The sequence below is a fragment of the Triticum aestivum genome, chromosome 3D, assembly GCF_018294505.1.
Source record: "Triticum aestivum cultivar Chinese Spring chromosome 3D, IWGSC CS RefSeq v2.1, whole genome shotgun sequence".
Classification (NCBI taxonomy): Eukaryota; Viridiplantae; Streptophyta; class Magnoliopsida; order Poales; family Poaceae; genus Triticum; species Triticum aestivum.
Window position 1 is genome coordinate 339,704,081 of NC_057802.1, and position 12,343 is coordinate 339,716,423.

The window sequence follows — 12,343 nt, forward strand, 5'->3', positions numbered from 1 at the left end:
CCTTTAGGACTCTCCCTTTTTTTCTTATCTCTTGCGCATGGGCCTCTTGGGGATGGTGCCCTTGGCCCGTATAGTCCAAGGCGCACCCCTTACAGCCAATGTGGCCCCCCGGGGCTGGTGGACCCCCTTGGTGGACCCCTGGACCCCTTTCGGCACTCCCGGTACAAAACCGATAAAGCGCGAAACTTTTCCGGCGACCAAAATAAGACTTCCCATATATAAATCTTTACCTCCGGACCATTCCGGAACCTCTCGTGACGTCCGGGATCTCATCCGGGACTCCGAACAACTTTCGGGTTTCCGCATACATATATCTCTACAACCCTAGCGTCACCGGACCTTAAGTGTGTAGACCCTACGGGTTCGGGAGACATGCAGACATGACCGAGACGCCTCTCCGGTCAATAACCAACAGCGGGATCTGGATACCCATGTTGGCTCCCACATGTTCCACGATGATATCATCGGATGAACCACGGTGTCGAGGATTCAATCAATCCGTATGCAATTCCCTTTGTCAATCGGTATGTTACTTGCCCGAGATTCGATCGTCGGTATCCCAATACCTTGTTCAATCTCGTTACCGGCAAGTCTCTTTACTCGTACCGCAATGCATGATCCCATGACTAACGCCTTAGTCACATTGAGCTCATTATGATGATGTATTACCGAGTGGGCCCAGAGATACCTCTCCGTCACACGGAGTGACAAATCCCAGTCTCGATCCGTGCCAACCCAACAGACACTTTCGGAGATACCCGTAATGCACCTTTATAGTCACCCAGTTACGTTGTGACGTTTGGCACACCCAAAGCACTCCTACGGTATCCGGGAGTTGCACGATCTCATGGTCTAAGGAAAAGATACTTGACATTGGAAAAGCTCTAGCAAACGAAACTACACGATCTTTTATGCTATGCTTAAGTTGGGTCTTGTCCATCACATCATTCTCCTAATGATGTGATCCCGTTATCAATGACATCCAATGTCCATAGTCAGGAAACCATGACTATCTGTTGATCAACGAGCTAGTCAACTAGAGGCTTACTAGGGACAGGTTGCGGTCTATGTATTCACACATGTATTACGATTTCCGGACAATACAATTATAGCATGAATAATAGACAATTACCATGAACAAAGAAATATAATAATAACCATTTATTATTGCCTCTAGGGCATATTTCCAACAGTCTCCCACTTGCACTAGAGTCAATAATCTAGTTCACATCACCATGTGATTAACACTCACTGGTCACATCACCATGTGACCAACATCTAAAGAGTTTACTAGAGTCAATGATCTAGTTCACATCACTATGTTTTTTATAACTATAAGATCCATGCAAATTTTCTATATTTTTTATAACTATAAGATCAAGCACTACATTTATTTGTTTTGCACTAGACTAGTGGACCAACGACATGTTTAGAGCCGTGTGAACAAATCTGTAAAATCGACTGAGAAATAGGAGTAAGTATCAGTTGGTTGCTACAATACTCCTTTGTGTACTAGATAAACAAAATATCACAACGCGATATACATTTTTAGTTTTATATGAGCGGAAATTAGTTAACCCTCGATCGACGGGAACATAGATGCACCTACGTGTGTAATTATTAGAGAACTCTTCAGCATGTTAAGCCACATAAAAGGTGATAGGCTGTTTATTTTCATTATATTTTTTAGATACTCCCTTCGTTCACTATTATAAGATGTTTTGGGTACTCCCTTCATTCACTATTGAAAAAAGTTCATCAATTTTGAAGAAAAGTTTAAAAATTTGAGAAATGTTAATTGATTTGGGAAAAATCACAAAATTGAAAAATTCATCCATTTTAATTTTTTTTTATTTTGCAAAAGGTTCATGGGTTTTGGAAAAGCTTCACAAATTTAAGAAAAATAAAGAACAAAAAGAAGAAAAAGGGGGTAAGTTTTCTTAGACTTGAGGGAATACGTAATTACAGCATATGTGATGTTCCTGGTGGTTACTGCAGTTTATCGAGAACAAGGAGGTCGCATTTTCAAATAACCTCGTGTTCCCGTTTTTGGCAGATTAACAAAAAAAAATGGGCCGGCCCAGCGCGGAGGAGGGTGTTCGGCCGATTTCAGAAATCTCTACTACTTAAAAAGAACGTAAAGTCCCCATTTCACCTCTTCATCCAACCTTCCTTGTATGATAATAAACCAACTTAATTTACTTACCTTCTGAACCAGTTTCATTTTAATTTACTTACCAAACTTCGGATCAAAATATAAGGTAATTTTCTCTACTAAGAACGTAAGGTTCCCATTTCACATTTCTTCCCACCACCTCTTCGTCCAACCTTCCTTATGATAATAAATCAACTTAATTTACTTACCTTCTGAACCAGTTCCACTTTAATTTATTTACCAAACTTCGGATCAAAATATAAGGTAATTTAAGGACAAAATTTGATGATTATTTATTTACACAATCGCATTATTATAGACAGGTAAATCACAAGCCGATGTAGTAGAAGATTTATAATTCGTTGCAACGCACGGGCATTGTTCTAGTAGTAGTAACAAGCGCAGAAGGAGCCCTATAGGAGATGTGAATTGGCGCACCAACGCTCGCATACAAGATAAGCCGATCGCGACTTAAATTAGTGCTTCGCCTCTCCTCACATGCTTGATGGCTGGTAAAAAAAACAATAGCTACTGTTTCCAGTTTCTTAGATATTTTAAACAATGATATATTTGGAAAATATTCATGGATTTACAAAAATGAACAAAATTTAAAAAGAATCAGAAAGTACATTAATTTAAACATTCAGAAAATACAGGAATCTGAATTTTCACAACAAATTATTAAATATGAAGGAATTTAGGAAAAAAAATGTGAACCTAAGAATTTCACAAATTTGAAGAAATGTTCATGAATTTTCAAAAAGTCTGTGAATTCTTAAAAACTAGACTAGAGGACCAACGACATCTTTAGAGCCGTGTGAACAAATCTGTAAAATTGACTGAGAAATACTATCTCCGTCCTGGGTAATTGGTCCCGTTGTATTTTGTGTTAAATTTTGAACATAGATTAAACTTAAAAAATGTTCTTGCATATCACCAAAAATTATATCATTGAGAACTATGTTCAAATACAAATCCAACAGTATAATTTTTGTTAACATGCATTACCATTTTGTTAGTTAAATCTTTGGTCAAAATTTGGCACAAACTACAAAGGGGATCTATAAACCAGGACGGAGGTAGTCGTGAAGTATCAATTGGTTGCTACAATACTCATTTGTGTACTATATAAACAAAATATCACAACGCGATATACATTTTTAGATTTGTATGAGCGGAAATTAGTTAACCCTCAATCGACGGGAACATAGATGCACCTACGTGTGTAATTATTAGAGAACTCTTAAGCATGTTAAGCCACACAAAGGCTGTTTATTTTCATTATATTTTTTAGATACTCCCTTCGTTCACTATTATAAGAAGTTTTGGGTATTTTAATACAACCTATATACAGACTGAATTAACTGAACAAACGCACTAAAATGGTCTATATACACCCAATTAAGAAAAAAGTTAGAATATTTAATAGTAGTGAATGGAGGGAGTACTAGTTATAGGTACAAGGGTTTTATTTCCAAAAAAAATATTTTCAAAATATAAACATCTATATGAGATATATGAGAAGAAATTTTATATATAAGTTTTTTAGAAGAATATATATTTTCTGAAAAATGCATGAATTTAATTTCTTATGTGTGTACATTTTCTTGACACACCTAAAGAAATTTTTCTGACATATAGAGCATGTTTTAGACGATACATGGCTTTTTTATTATTACATGAGCATTTTCATATGCACGCGATTTCCTTTTTGCAAGGAATACTTTTTCAAAAGATTTTTAGAAATTGGATACCTAAATTATAGTAAAATAAATATTTGTAAATATTATTTTGTTAGAGTGAACATTTTTTATACGCATGAAGAGCAACACATAAACGTTTAATTTCTTGTGGGTGAACCTTTTGTTGCAACTCCTGAAGAATATTCCCCCACAAATAGAACATTTTTATAATATTATATGCAAATTTTTATATAAGTTTAAATATTTGTTTCTGCAATCAAAAGTTTTTCACTTGCTTTTTGAAAATAGAATAGATAAACTAGTGAAATCAAAAAAATATTAGACATGATTTTTTTTCTAATATGCATGAACAATTATATTTTGCAATACATAAACATTTTTCTTATCCTTAAAAATATTTTATAACCTATTGGAGTAAATTTTTCTTTTGAATTTGAGTAAGAAAATGTATCACATGTCAATGGCACGCACCGAGATATGCGAAACTTAAGGCTCGCAGCGATGGCAAAACAATCCTTCTGACGCTCTCCACGTCAAAATATCGAGATGGCGCATAGAGCATTGATCCATCGACGAGGCGTATCATTTATTCGGTGGTTTTTGTGGTACTGGTTTAACAAAGGCTGGTTCTTTCATTATTATTTTTCCTTTTTTGGCCTTTTCAGTGTCCTTGTTTCGTTTTTCTTTCCTTTTCCCTAATTTTATTTTATTTAACTTTTACTTTTAGCATTTCAAATTCATGAAAACATGTTCTCATAAATTTTGTGGATATCTTCTAAGATCTGAGAATATCTTTTTAAAACTTAATCTTTTTTACATACATTACATTTCTAAATGACAAATAAGTTCACTAAATACTGTTTTTAGAAAATTCTGTTTTTTCTAAATGCATGAATATTATTTACAAAACCGAAATATTTTGGAAAAGTCAATTTTATAAAATACTAATTGTTTTTTTAATTAGTGACATTTAAAATTCCTGCAGATTTTAAAAATATTTATGAAATTTTCTTACATTTGAAAAGATCCCCAGACAATGATTTTAGTCTTACTTTAATACATTTTTCAATTTGTCAAACCAGATCCGCAGTTGCGATTTTAAGAAGAAAAGCAATTGGGAAACCGTACTGTAAACGAATTGGAAATCCATGCAGTAAAGGAACATAAGAAAATTGCTCACACGAGCGGTCCAAGCACATCAAATTGGGTCGGCAAAGAAAGCGAGCGCTCTTTTGCATTTGCTGGACCGTATGATGAATGGAGCATATGTGGTGCCTGAATGGTCTTCCTATTCAGTGCTAATGGGCGAGATCTCATATACTCCCTCGTTCCAAAATTCTTGTCTTAAATTTATCTAGGTACGGATGTATCTAACACTAAAATATGAATAGATACATCCGTATGTAGACAAATTTAAGATAAGAATTTTGAGACGGCATTGTGCTTGCTGGTGCTCACGTGCTCGTGACCTGGGCCTGACTCAACAAGGCGCGCATGTCTGCATTGATCTTTTGCCTAAAAGAACAATACTTGCTTCTTTCGCTCTCGGGTTGGTAGGTGACCAGCTTCAAACGTTGACTTTTGTAAAAACCAATGATTCTGGAAAATTGTAAAAGATAAAATAAATGAAAATTTGAAAAACAAATCACGGCTTTGAAAAAGTTCATTGATTTTGAAAAAAGTTCATCAATTTTGAAAAAAGTTAACAAATTGGAGAAAAGTTAATTGATTTGGAAAATTTTGATTCATTTGGAAAAAACTCACAAGATTTAAAAAATCATCCATTTTTTATTTTGCAAAAATTTCATGGATTTTGAAAAGGCTTCAAAAATTTAAGAAAAAGAAAGAGCAAAAATAAGAAAAAGGGAGTAAGTTTTTGTTAGACTTGAGGGAATACGTAATTACAACATATGTGGTGTTCCTGGTGGTTACTGCAGTTTATCGAGCACAAGGAGATCGCATTTTCAAATAACCTCGTGTGCGCATTTTTGGCAGATTAGCAAAAAACTAAACGGGCCGGCCCAACGCGGAGGAAGGGTCTTCGCCCGATTGCAGAAATAGTAGATGTGAATTGGCGCACCAACACTCGCATACAAGCTTTCCCATGAATAAGAATTGTTGGGCGCGGCGAAGGGAGCGCTTCTAGCTGTTTCGCTTGCTTCTTTCTTATTGTGGCGGCTATTATGGCGTGGCTGAAATGAACGAAAAGCAAGATAAGCCGGTCACGACTTAAATTAGTGCTTCGCCTCTCCTCATTCGCTTGATGGCTGGTAAAAAAACCAATAGCTACTGTTTTCAGTTTCTTAGATATTTTAAACAATGATATATTTAAAAATGTTCATGGATTTACAAATGAACAAATTTTAAAAAGAATCAGAAAGTACACTAATTTGAAAAAATTCAAAAAATACAGGATCTGAATTTTCACAACAAATTATGAAATATGAAGGAATTTTAAAAAATGTGAACTTAATAATTTCAAAAATTTTAAGAAATGTTCATACATTTTTAAAAAGTCCGTTAATTCTTAAAAACTTTTAATACGATAAACATTTGTGTATTTTTCTAAAAATTCAAGATTGTTTTAATAATATGATTTTGGGAAAAACATAGTGGAGTTTAAGTAAAGCTCATGATTTTGAAAATAGAAGTAAAATATAGAAGGTTCCCCAAAACGTTGAGGCAGAGGAGTACCATGGGCCAATCCTCTTAGAAACAAGCAGAGTGTGCGCTGGGTAAGGATTTGCTAGTATATTGGGCTTAAGGCGACAAATAGCAATTCCCTTGGAATGCTCATCTTAAAGCGCGATCGCTATTTCTCACTTTACGCGAGTTGGAAGGGATCTTTCACTGAAGGATCATTGTGTCTCGCGAGTAACTGGGCCGACCCGTTTAATAAAAGAAATAGGGGTAAAAGGGGAGTGAAGCTGGGGTTCAAACCTGGGTTTGCTAGATAGTTTATGCCGACGCTAGTCACCATGATATGTGTGGAGTTCGCGATGAACTGTAGGGCACGACCTACTTAAGGTACTAGTAACTTGCACGTGCTTTCCACGCTAACTTGTAAAGCACGCGCTTGACAGACGGATCATCCACAGAGCACATTGGAGAGTTTTATATGTTCGCATTTGGAAGCTCACCTCCAGTGCTTTCTACTCCACTATCTCGGCATCCAATGCCCATTTTCTTTTTCTTTTTTTGCGGGGTCAATGCCCATATTCTTGGTTTAACTTGGTCTTTGATCAAGCTGACAGTTTGGAAAGCTTGGACACCTTCAAAGTGCAATTTTTTTGCTTGGCAAATGATAAATTGCAAAAAATAGGATAGCCTAATTGTACCTTTTTGCCACCTTTGCAAATGTAACATGGAGACCTCGGGACACATCATATTCCAATGCCAATATACATAAAGAATTTGGTGCATGATCAAAGATTGGCTTGGAAAAAAGGACCTCGACCCTGGAAATTGGCATCATTCAACTCCACCCACACTTGGTGGACCAAAGAGGTCGACTCAAATGAGCAACCAAACAATGCCATGGCTTATCTTCTGAAGCGCATGTCATGGGAGATTTTGAATGAGGAATGCTTGAGTTTTTCGCAATTTTGCATCTTTGCCCACGTCTGTATTTGGCAATATCAAGAGAGAGGCAGGGCCGGCCCTAAGGGGGGGGAGGTGGGAGGGCCCCCCCCCCCCCAAGTATGTATTCCTTGTATTAGGCCCATAAGTTTATGGCTGTAGTAAAAAATATCATTGTGCCCGACCCATCGCAAGTAGAAGCAGCTCCCGTACATGGAGCGTCTGATATATCGCCATAACTCACGCATCAACAGAATCTCCTAAAAACTCACGCATCAGCTCGCGGGATTGAGGAACCCACGCATGCATCGCCATCATGCACGCAACAGCCGCCGCCTTTCCGCCTCACGCCCATATTATGGCAGATGAATCAGAAGAGCTTGCTGTAGGAGGAAGGCCGGGATCTTTTTTTTTTGAATTGTCACCGGGGGAGGGGTAGGACCCCTCCACCTGAATCTTTATTACGACATCACTCATGAGAGGAGAGGGGAGACCTCATGTACACGGGTTTGTAACATACAGAGAGGAAGAGAGGGAGGGGAGGGGAGTTCATATCTAATTGAAGGCCAGGATCACAACGGGTGCGATGCACATGATCTCTGGCGCGCGCATGATCTCTGGCACAGATCTCCGTCGCTGGAGTTTCGTCTATAGAGGTGCGTATTTCCATCCGGTCAACATTTTCCACTGTTTATACAATTAAGCTTTCTGGTTCTGCAATTTAATATTGATGTTCAAGTGGTAGATCTCAAAGATTATACAATTAACCTTTCTGGTTCTGCAGTTTAATATTGATGTTCACGTGGTAGATCTCAAAGAGATCAAGCGAAGAACGGGGTACTGGATTCTCTCATGGCAGTTGGTTTATATATGAACTGAGCAATGACGACATAATTGGGTAATTAACTATTAATTTAATCATTCACACAACTCGCTAGGCGGGAGTTGCTTTTGCACTATCGTGGCACTATATGTTTACCTTTTAAGATATGAAGGTATTTATTTTTGAAGATACGAAGAAATATTTTCCACATCACTCGTATGGATTTTGATTATCTATCTAATTTCTCAAATACCCCTATTTGTAGTAATAGTCTTACCAATGTGAATCCAACTATGCAATTCGGATGCAAATTCATTTAGGACTATTCATAGAGTCTTCTGTCGTTTTGGTACCTAACATAATGTACAGTTGTATTTCAAGTATGGCATTAAACATGACTTTGCATCACGCATGGTGGTTTACTTTCTTCATAGCATATAATTTTGATGCTTAAGTTAAGGGCCCCTGGATTTTAGTTTCGCCCCGGGCCCCCGAAAACTTAGGACCGGCCCTGGAGAGAGGCTAGGTTGTGGTATATCACCGGGGTGAAACACTTCTAGGGGCGATCATTCCTCGAGAGTAGTTTTTTCTTTGCGAATTTCCTAGAGAGTAGTCTGTTTGCTTCTTTTTGAATACAACCTTGTACATGCTCTTTACTCCTTGGTCATTTAATGAAAAAGCAAAGCTTTAGCCTTGCTTAATGAAACCTTTACCATCTAAAATACTACACCTGATGAGCATATTAGAATGTGAAGCATCTATTTAGTTTCTTCTATGTTTATGGATTGGTAGAAATCTCTGTCTTTGCTTAGAAAAATGTGAATTGTACACGCTAGCTAGATTAATTGCCCGCAAAATATCCTCGATAGTGGTGCGTTACCCCTTTTCTACGGCGGCTGAATCGTGGTACTCCTTTTTCTACATCAAAATCGTAGTACTCCTAGTAATGTGACAAGACAGGTACCGGCTCGGTCAAGCTAAAAAAATATATCCATTGGGACCGGCCAGACCACAGACAGGTAAGTTTCTGGAACAGCCTTCTAGCGTCTATGTTTTTTTAAGGGAAATAACGTATAGCTTCTAGATGGTTCCCCCAGCTGGTTCAGTGTGGACCTGTGACTCACGGCAGGAGAGGTGAATCCGTTTCATGCTAGCCGTTGGATATGTTGCGCTGACGATTGATGAACGGTAGATGTCAACGTAATGTGGGAAATCAACAGCTCCAAGCACCTCAATAGTGTTTTGGCGGGAAGCTAGGAGGGAAGTGGTAAATCCAAATTCGAAACTGCTACACTATAGTAGTAGAGAAATGAGCTTTTTTTCTCCTCCATTATTTTTTCTGTTTTCTTTTTTTTTCTTTTTCTTTTTTCTTCTCCATTCTCTTGTTTGGTTTTCTTTTCTTCTTCTCCATTTTCAGTTTCTTTTCTTTTTTCCTTCTCCTTTTTTCTTTTTATTTTTCAGTTTTCATTTTTTCATTTTTTCTTTGTTTCATTTTGTTTTTCATTCCATATTCTTATATACATTATTAACATTTTTTTCAAATACTTTTTCAACCTTTTTCAAATACTTGTTCATCATTTTTATATACATGTTCAACATTTTTTAAATACTTGTTCAACATTTTTGTATACATGGTCAACATTGTTTTTAAATAGTCGTTCAACATTTTTTTTCAGATACTTGTTAAACATTTTTTTAAATACTTGTTCAACATTTTTTAAATACTAGTTCAACATTTTTTAAATACTTGTTCAATATATATAATATCTGAATGTGTAAACAAACTTAAAAATGGAATAAAAACGAAATAAAAACATGAAAAAAACAGAAAAGAAAACGAGGCAGTGCAGTACACGCGAACCTGGGGCGACCCATAAGCTTGCGCGTCTCAGCGAGTCGGAAGCCTCGCCCTCTCTATTGGGTCGTTGATATAGTTGGGCCAAACTTGGCGAACTCACCAGTTGAGGAGTACTCATTGCAAAGATCATTCCCACCTTCCCAGGTTGCGATAAGTGGCACGCTGCAGCGCGCCACTTGTCGCAACCTGTGAGTTTTCCCTTTTTTTCGTAGATTCGTTTATTCAAAATATTTTATCTCTTAAACCGTGCGTTCAAATCTTGAACCGTTTTCAAATACTTGTTCATCATTTGTTTTTTCTTTTTTTTTCTTCTCCATTCTCTTGTTTGGTTTTCTTTTCTTCTTCTCCATTTTCTGTTTCTTTTCTTTTTCCTTCTCCTTTTTTCTTTTTATTTTCAGTTTTCATTTTTTTCATTTTTTCTTTGTTTCATTTTGTTTTTCATTCCATATTCTTATATACATTATTAACATTTTTTTCAAATACTTTTTCAACCTTTTTCAAATACTTGTTCATCATTTTTATATACATGTTCAACATTTTTCAAATACTTGTTCAACATTTTTGTATACATGGTCAACATTGTTTTTAAATAGTCGTTCAACATTTTTTTTCAGATACTTGTTAAACATTTTTTTAAATACTTGTTCAACATTTTTCAAATACTAGTTCAACATTTTTTAAATACTTGTTCAATATATATAATATCTGAATGTGTAAACAAACTTAAAAATGGAATAAAAACGAAATAAAAACATGAAAAAAACAGAAAAGAAAACGAGGCAGTGCAGTACACGCGAACCTGGGGCGACCCATAAGCTTGCGCGTCTCAGCGAGTCGGAAGCCTCGCCCTCTCTATTGGGTCGTTGATATAGTTGGGCCAAACTTGGCGAACTCACCAGTTGAGGAGTACTCATTGCAAAGATCACTCCCACCTTCCCAGGTTGCGACAAGTGGCACGCTGCAGCGCGCCACTTGTCGCAACCTGTGAGTTTTCCCTTTTTTTCGTAGATTCGTTTATTCAAAATATTTTATCTCTTAAACCGTGCGTTCAAATCTTGAACCGTTTTCAAATACTTGTTCATCATTTGTTTTTTCTTTTTCTTTTTTCTTCTCCATTCTCTTGTTTGGTTTTCTTTTCTTCTTCTCCATTTTCTGTTTCTTTTCTTTTTTCCTTCTCCTTTTTTCTTTTTATTTTTCAGTTTTCATTTTTTTCATTTTTTCTTTGTTTCATTTTGTTTTTCATTCCATATTCTTATATACATTATTAACATTTTTTTCAAATACTTTTTCAACCTTTTTCAAATACTTGTTCATCATTTTTATATACATGTTCAACATTTTTCAAATACTTGTTCAACATTTTTGTATACATGGTCAACATTGTTTTTAAATAGTCGTTCAACATTTTTTTTCAGATACTTGTTAAACATTTTTTTAAATACTTGTTCAACATTTTTCAAATACTAGTTCAACATTTTTTAAATACTTGTTCAATATATATAATATCTGAATGTGCCTCTCGCGAAAGCACAACCATGCCTCTCGCGGAAGTAAAACCGTGCCTCTCGCGAAAGAAAAAAAAATTGAAAACGCGTTTCCTTTTCTGTTTCCTAGAGGCACGACCGTGCCTCTTGTGAAAGCACAACCGTGTCTCTCGCAAAAGTAAAACCGTGCCTCTCTCAGAAGAAAGAAAAGCAGAAAATATGTTTCTTTTTTTCGTTTCCGAGAGGCACGGCCGTGCTTCTCTCGGAAGCAAAACCGTACCTCTTGTGAAAGAAAAAAAACATTTTTTTCCGAGAGGCACGGCCGTGACTCTCGCAAAAAAAGAGAGTATTTTTTCACGGATTTACAATAAAATACATTTGAAAGATGGCAGTTTAAGTGATTGTTTGTAGGCCGTACCTCGTTTATCGAAGCATCCTGCTGTAGTCCTGCTGATTGTTTTTTGGCTGTAGCTACTCCCTCTGTCTCATAATATAAGAGCGTTTTTTACACTACATTAGTGTCAAAAATGCTCTTATATTATGGGACGGATGGAGTAGTTGATTTCTGGTGGCCAGGGATTGCTCTACTTGTTGGGAACACACAGCTTGGACAACCCCTCCGCTGCGCGGCTCTCATCTACACAGATGTCCTGGGATTTAGCCCTTAAAAGAATGATGTCCCGGGATTTGACGGGCCACACGCCAGATTTTTCATTGCGGAATGCACCGACGTAGGTGGCA